Genomic DNA, 8456 nt, shown 5'->3' with positions numbered 1-8456 from the left:
CACCAATTGTGCCAAAAAGGATAACTCCAGCGGCGTTTTGGAGAGTGTCGTTCTCCTTCCTCAGGGAAGTTTTTTACGTCTGTCAGTATGCTCCGTAACTGTGGAAAATGCCTTGTTTCATTATAGTTACGAATAGTGTGCATATATAATCACTGCACTTTCGGATTGGCATAATCCACTAGTTATATGCATATCCTACTATCAGAAAGTCCCCATTAGTGCTAGTGCCTTAAATATGTTTAGCACTATCCATATTTGTGAAGTGTTGGTGTGGCCCCATGGTCTGATGCATCAGGCATTGGTAAGTGAAAATCCTGGCTGATCCATGCCTTCACATAGGTCAGTCTCTTCACATTTTTCGTGGACAGACGAGTTCTCCTTGGGGTGACTATGGCCCCCGCCGCACTAAACACCCCCTCTGATGGCACACTACTGGCCGGGCAGGACAGCTTTTCAAGGGCAAATTCTGCTAGTTGCGGCCACAAATCAAGTTTGGCTGCCCAGAAGTCCAGCGGATCTTCAAGGTGTGTTAGCATTGTCATACAAAGGTATGCCACCACCTGCTGGTTCAGGTCTACCTGCTGCTTTTGAGTTGCTTCACTATGCGCGTGAAGAAAGGTACTCATCAGCGACGGTAGACTCAGGCTGCTGCTGATGGAGCTGGTACTGCTTCTGCCACCCCTCCCCAGCCATGGCAGTGGAAGGTGAGCGGAGAGGGCCACCCAAGTCCGACCTGTGAGAGGATGGAAGATGGCGCAGATAGGCATCAGCCAGCTGACTACGTAGGATGTCTCTGTATAGGTCAGTTTGCCCTCCCTCTCAGTGGGTGTAAAAAAGGCTCCAATTTTGTGCCGGTAGCGAGGGTCCAATAAGGTGGAGAGCCAGAAGTCATCCCGCTACCAAATGGTGACAATTCAGCAGTCACTACGCAAGCAAAGGAGCCAGCATCATGCCATTTGTGCAAGTGACTCAAAGTGACTCCCTGCCTCCATCTCCACTGCATACAGACACGGTCTGTCTCTGTCTCGCCTTCCTCATAACCCTCTAGCTGCTCGGGCTCCTCCTCTCCTGTCAGATGACTAGAAAAACCGCCGGCTCGCAAAACCTAAACTGTTCTCCACTTCTCCACTGTGCACCTCCCCCTCATCCTCCAGTTCAGCCCCCACAGGGCTCATGTGGCCATGAGATGTAGGCGCCACGTCTCCAGTGCCCTGAACAGCCATGTTTCCAACACGTGTTTTAGGAGATGAAGCAGTGGAATGATGTTGTTCATCCCGTAATACTGGCGACTGACTAAAAATGTGGCTTTAAAGGGCCTGAGCAAACGGCAGGTGTCACGTATGAGCTGCCACTGATTGACATTGAAGTTACACAGGAGAGTACCCCTATCCACTTGGATCATCAAGAAATTGGTGATGGCTTTTCTCGTACAGTCTGTCCAACATATGGAGGTGGAATTCCAACGTGTGGAAACGTCACAAATCAGACTGTGTTGGAAGATATCGTTCTGATGCTGCAGCTCAAGGTGGGTGTGCTTTGTGGTGTTCGAGTGGCTGAAGTGCATGCAAAGTTTCCTTCACATTGTTAGGATGTCTTGCAGATGGAGGGTACATTTCAGGAACCGCTTGACAACCAGATTGAACACGTGTGCCATGCAGGGGGCATGGCTCAGCCTTCCCAGTTGCAGCGCAAACAAGATGTTCTTGTTGTTGTCAGTCACCATGGTTCCCATTTCCAGTCTTGATAAATGACTTTTAGCAGTTCTTTCCCTGTGTGACTCAGTTCACCAAGGCAAACCATGTGAAGAACAGCATGACACCGCCGTGCCCTGCACACATGGTATTCTGGAGGGGCACTGAGACTTGTCCGTGCAGTGGATGCTGAGGACACGGTGGAGGATGAGGAGGCGGAGTCACATACTGTCACAGGATCAACGGCCTGAGAGCGTGGAGGCGGAAGCGGCGTGACCTGTCCAAGTTGCTGTTGTGGCTGTGCAGGAACCACATTTACCCAGTGGGCCATAACCCTTGTCCCTGACCTGACCGCTACACACATGGGCGCTGCTGTGCACTTTGGTACACACCAACAGGCTCAAGGACTGGCCCACCTTCTGTTCCACAAAATAGTGCAGGGCTGGTACTGCCTTCTTCGCAAAGAAATGATGACTTGGGACTCTCCACCTCGGCACCTCTCCACCTCGGCTCGGCGCATCACCACTTGAAAAGGGAGGGACTGCAGCACCAGCAACCTGGACAGGAGCACATTCAGCTTCTGTGCCGTTGGATGAGTGGGTGCATACTGTTTTCTCTTGACATGGCTTCGCCGATGGATTGCTGTTGGAATGACTGAGTCGAAGTAGGAGGAGCAGGAGCATCTGGAGCGACAGAAGATGGTTATGATACAGAGCTCCCTTCGGCAGAGGTGGTGGAGCATTGGCTGGCTGAAACAGGGAGCGGCGTGCCACTGGTTGATGCAGCAGGCTGGAGCACCATATCGGATCCACAGTTCTCCCAGACCACATTATGGTGACGCTGCATATGTTTACGCAGGGCCATGGTGCCAACATTGGGACCCTGGCCATGCTTCACCTTCTGCCGACACATCTTGCATGTGCATAGGTTAACATCCTCCGGATGCTTGATGAAAAACTGCCACACCGCGGACTAGCTGATTTTCCCACCAACAGTCTGCACTGATTGACTGCTACTGCCGCTGATTCCAGGAACCACTTTTCCACTACCTCCCGGGAATGTAGGCAGTCTGAGGAACCCACCGACTGTTGACTGGGGGTGTCAGATGTCACTTGTGATGAAGTGGGTAACCATGTTAATCGATAATGGCAGATGGGTTGGTGGTGAAGACACGACCGTTAGCTGATACCGGGAGCTCAGGCCTCTCGCTACGACTCCTTCTGCCACTCGCCCCTAGTCTGCTGCCACTTCTGCCTGATGAATTTAGGCCCCTACCACTTCTCTGTGCATGTCCTGGCACTTCTCTGCCTGACATACTTAGTGCATATATGAGGGGAGTACAATACGCTCCACTATGCTTAAAACAGTATTTGTCTTCAACACCAGCAGGTGTGTACTTTTGGCTGGCCTTTCACAGTATCTAGGCCCTTAAGACTTTAACAAGAACAAAATAGTACACCACTCAGTAGTATGCACAGGTTACACTTAATAGAGGACAATATGCTTTAAAGGGGTATTCCAGTAAAAAAAAAAATTTTTTAAATCAACTGTCTCCAGAAAGTTAAACAGATTTGTAAATTACTTCTATAAAAAAAATCTTAATCCTTTCAATAATTATCAGCTGCTGAAGTTGAGTTTTCTGTCTGGCAACAGTGCTCTCTGCTGACATCTCTGCTTGTCTCAGGAACTGCACAGAGTAGAAGAGGTTTGCTATGGGGATTTGCTTCTAAACTGGGTGGTTCCCGAGACATGTGTCATCAAAGAGCACTTAGACAGAAAAGAACAACTCAACTTCATTAGCTCATAGTACTGAAAGGATTAAGATTTTTTTATAGAAGTAATTTACAAATCTGTTTAACTTTCTGGAGCCAGTTGATATAGAAAAACATTTTTTTTTTCCTGGATAACCCCTTTAAGTGCTTTGCTCACTCTTAGAGATTAGCGAATCTAATCTGACCAATCCGAATTCATTATGAATTGCATGGAAAATTTGATTTGTAACGAATGCCGCCGCCGTGCGAATTGCTTCATTCCCTCTCCATTTAGTGCGGTCCCAGCTCCAGGGCATCTAAAATGGCGAATCCACATGTGAGGACATGGGGCAAGGAATCCTGGGAAGGCGGGAACAATGGTAGGCAGTATGACCCTGAATCACATGCAGGATGCAGCCTTTAAGCAGCCAGTCACCCCCGTGATGTCACAGCCCTATATAATCGGCAGACATATTGCGGCCAGTCACTTCATCTTTACACTGCAGAGAGATAGAGAGGCACAGACAGCCCTGTGTGTGTTACACAGAAATGCTTTTTCCAGCAGCGATTTACCTCCTAGTCAAGTCAGCGTTCTGTTGTACAGAGAGCAGTTTACTTGTCACAGAAAAGCATGCTTACTGCAGCGATCCACCTCTTAGTCACTACAGCATTATATTATAGAGAGGATCAGAGAGCAGTGTGTTGCATAGAAGAACAGCAGCAATTCAGCTCAAGCACAAATCCTGCTAGAAGCACTCATAGGGAAGGGAGTGAAATTAAGAAAGTGCAATTTTGGCTGTAGTAAACAGCGACTTTGTGCTGCAGCACTGGAGTCTACTACTGGTGTTATACACAAAACTTTTTAAAGCATTTTTCTGCCCTCATTAGTGCATACCATATACGTAAATCAAAGTGTTGTTCCATTTTTTTCCTGATAAAGTCTCAAGGGTCTAGATACTGTAAAAGGCCAGCCAAAAGTACACACCAGCTGGTGTTGTACACAAAAACTTTTTTAAGCATACTGTAGCGCATTTTCTGCCCTCATTAGTGCATACCACATGTGTGCATCAAAGTGTGTCCATTTTTTCCCCTGATAAAGTCTAAAGGGCCTAGATACTGTGAAAGGCCAGCAAAAAGTACACACCTGCTGCTGTTCAAGACAAATACTGTTTAAAGCGTAGTGAAGCGAATTGTACTCCCCTCATTTACGCACTAAGTATGTCAGGCAGAGAAGTGTCAGGACATACACAGAGGAGTGGCAGACTTCTAAATTCATCTGGCGCAGGCAGAGGTCGCAGCAGAATAGGGGCGAGTGGCAGCAGGAGTTGCAGCAAGAGGCCTGATCTCCCGGTATAAGCTAGCAACCCATCTGCCGCCATCGATTGGTTAATACGGTCATCCACTTCATCACAAGTGATATATGATACCCCCAGTCAACAGTTGGTGGGTTTCTCAGACACAACCCTCAGTTGGCATGGCCTGGGAGCAGTCCCTATCCTCCCATTGCCTCTGTCCTGTGCTGTTCACTCCCCTACAGAAGTGTGGGTTCAGCTCCACTATTCAGTGAGGAAGATTTAATAGAGGACAGTCAGCAACTACTGCCCAGCCAAGAAGTAGAGAAGATATCTTCTACCTCTGCTAGGCGGGCAGGTAGTGATGAGGAGAGTGACGAAGAAGGTGGTGTTGCGAGAGTTCAGGGTCCTGAAGCAGACACTGTTGAGGAACCTGAGGAGAACATCAGTGACGTGCAGACACTTGTTGATGATTATGAAGTTGATGAGAGCTGGGTGCAGAAGGGGCTTCATCATCATCATCATCATCAGGAGAAGAGGGTTGCAGGTTGCCCGTGAGGCAGCAGCTGAACCAGCAAGGCTGTAGAATGGTTTGCACTCAGCATGGTGGCAGAAGTGGAAATTCTGGACCCAAACGTGCCCGGGGGAGACCACCTGCTTCGCGGCAGCCTACCTTCCCGTGAGGTAGTGGAACAGGGGTTCCTGGAGACGGTGGCAGTAGCAATCAATTAGAGTGGACTGTTGATGGGAAAATCAGCTACCTGTGGCAGTTTTTCATCAAGCATCTGCGGAGGGGGGGGGGGGGGGGGGGGGTTGGCGGGTTAATATACCCACATGCAAGATGTGTCGGCAGAAAGTGAAGCGTGGCCAGGGTCCCAATGTTGGCACCACGGCCCTGCATCAACATGTGCTTCGCCACCATATAGCGGCCTGGGAGAACCATGGCTCCGATGTGGTGGTCAAGCCTGCTGCATCACCCAGTGGCACGCCGCTCCCTCTTTCAGCCAGCCAAGGCTCCACCACCTCAGCCGAAGGGAGCTGTGTGTCATACCCTCTTTCTGTCGCTCCAGATGCTCTGGCTCCTCCTGCTTTTATTCAGTCATTCCACCAGCAATTCATCGGCAAAGCCTTGTCCCAGAGACAACAGTTTGCTCCCAATCATCCAACGGTGCGGAAGCTGAATGTGCTCCTGTCCAAGTGGCAAATGCTGCAGTCCCTCCCTTTTCAAGTGGTGGACTCTGCACCTTTCAGAGAACTGATGGCTTGTGCCGAGCCGAGGGGGAGAGTGCAGAGCCGTCATTTCTTTGCAAATAAGGCATTACCAGCCTTGCACATTTTTGTGTAAGAGAAGGTGGGCCAGTCTTTGAGCCTGTCGGTGTGTACCAAAATGCACGGCAGCGCTGATGTCTGGAGCTGGAACTAAGGTCAGGTACAATACATTTCCTTTACGGACCACTGGGTGAATGTGGTTCCTGCACAATCACAACATCAACTTGGACAGGTCATGCTGCTCCCTCCTCCACGCTCTCAGGCTGTTAGTCCTGTGACAGTGTGCGACTCCGCCTCCTCATCCTCCACCGTGTCCTCAGCCTCCACTGCACGGACAAGTCTCAGTGCCCCTTCAGCATACCATGTGTGTAGGGCACGGCGGTGTCAAGCTGTTCTTCACATGGTTTGCCTTGGCGAACTGAGTCGCACAGGGGAGGAACTGCTAAAAGTAATTCATAAAGAAATCGGAGCATGGCTTACTCCATGAAAACTGGAAATGGGAACCATGGTGACCGACAACGGGAAGAACATCTTGTCTGCCCTGCGACAAGGAAGGCTGAGCCATGCGCCCTGCATAGCACACGTGTTCAATCTGTTTGTGAAGCAGTTCCTGATGTGTTCCCTCCATTTGGAAGACATCCTAACAATGGGAAGGAAACTTTGCATGCACTTCAGTCACTTGTACACTGCAAAGCACCCCCTCCTTGAGCTGCAGTATCAGAAAGGTATCCCCCAACATAGTCTGATTTGCGATGTTGCTACACATTGGAGTTCCACCCTCTATATGTTAGACCGACTGTACGAACAGAGAAAAGCCATCACAGATTTCTTGATGATCCAAGCGGATAGGGGCACTCCCCGATGTAACTTTAATGTCAACCAGTGGCAGCTCATATGTGACACCTGCCGTTTGCTCAGACCCTTTGAGGAAGCCACATTATTATTCAGTCGCCAGGATTAAGGGATTAACGACCTCATTCCACTGCTTCATTTCCTACAACATGTGTTGGAAACGATGGCTGGTCGGGGCCAGGATTTCCACCCACCAATGCCTGATGCATCAGAGTAGATTGACCATGGTGCACACCAACACTTCACAAATATGGATAGTGCCAAACAGATTTAAGGCGCTGATCCCCAGTTACAAACATTCCTCCGAATCAGACCTTTTTTCACCCACCTTCATCACAGGGTACTGGTATTGCCACCCACCGCACCACTCTGTCACTGGGTCACTTTCAGGACTCCTGATATTGCTGCTACCACCTCCAGGCTGTCTCATTCTGCCACCATATGTTCTTCTCATGTTGCCGCCTTCTCATCACTGTGTCATTCAGCCACTATATGGTCTCCAGGTTGTGTCAGTAAGCCACTATATGGTCTTCACATATTTCCGCCACCTCCACACTGTGCCATTGAGCCACTATATGTTCTACTCATGCTGCCGCCAACTTTAGGCTGTGCCATTCAGCCACTATATGATCTTCTCATGCTTCCCCACCTCCAGGCTGTGTCATTAAGCCACCATATGGTCTCCTCATGTTGCCACCACCTCCACGCTGTGTCATTTAGCCACTGTTTGTTCTACTCATGCTGCCGCCAACTCCAGGCTGTGCCATTCAGCCATTGTATGTTCTCCTTATGCTGCCGCCAACTCCAGGCTGTGCCATTCAGCCGTTATATGTTCTCCTCACACTGCTGCCAACTCCAGGCTGTGTCATTCAGCCACTATATGTTCTCCTCATGCTGCTGCAAACTGCAGGCTGTGCCATTTAGCCACTTTATGGTCTCCTCATGCTGTCGCCACCTACACGCTGTGTCGTTAAGCCACTATATGTTCTACTCATGCTGCAACCAACTCCAGGCTGTGTCATTCAGCCACTATATGTTCTACTCATGCTGCCGCGACCTCCAGGCTGTGTCATTAAGCCACTATATGGTCTCCTCATGCTGCCGCCAACTCCACACTGTGTCGTTAAGCCACTATATGTTCTACTCATGCTGCAACCAACTCCAGGCTGTGTCATTCAGCCACTATATGTTCTACTCATGCTGCCGCCAACTTTAGGCTGTGCCATTCATCCACTATATGTTCTACTCATGCTGCCGTCACCTCCACGCTATGCCATTCAGCCACTATATGGTCTCCTCATGCTTCCCCACCTCCAGGCTGTGTCATTAAACCACTTTATGGTCTCCTCATATTGCCGCCACCTCCACGCTGTGTCCTTCAGCCATTATATGTTCTACTCATGCTGCCGCCAACTCCAGGCTGTGCCATTAAGCCACTATTTGTTCTACTCATGCTGCCGCCAACTTCAGGATGTGCCATTCATCCACTATATGTTCTACTCATGCTGCTGCCAACTCCAGGCTGTGCCATTCAGCCACTGTATGTTCTCCTCATGCTGCCGCCAACTCCAGGCTGTGCCATTCAGCCACTATATGGTCTT

The sequence above is a fragment of the Hyla sarda genome, chromosome 1 (genome assembly GCF_029499605.1).
Source record: "Hyla sarda isolate aHylSar1 chromosome 1, aHylSar1.hap1, whole genome shotgun sequence".
NCBI classification, from domain to species: domain Eukaryota; kingdom Metazoa; phylum Chordata; class Amphibia; order Anura; family Hylidae; genus Hyla; species Hyla sarda.
This window is presented reverse-complemented; position numbering follows the sequence as displayed.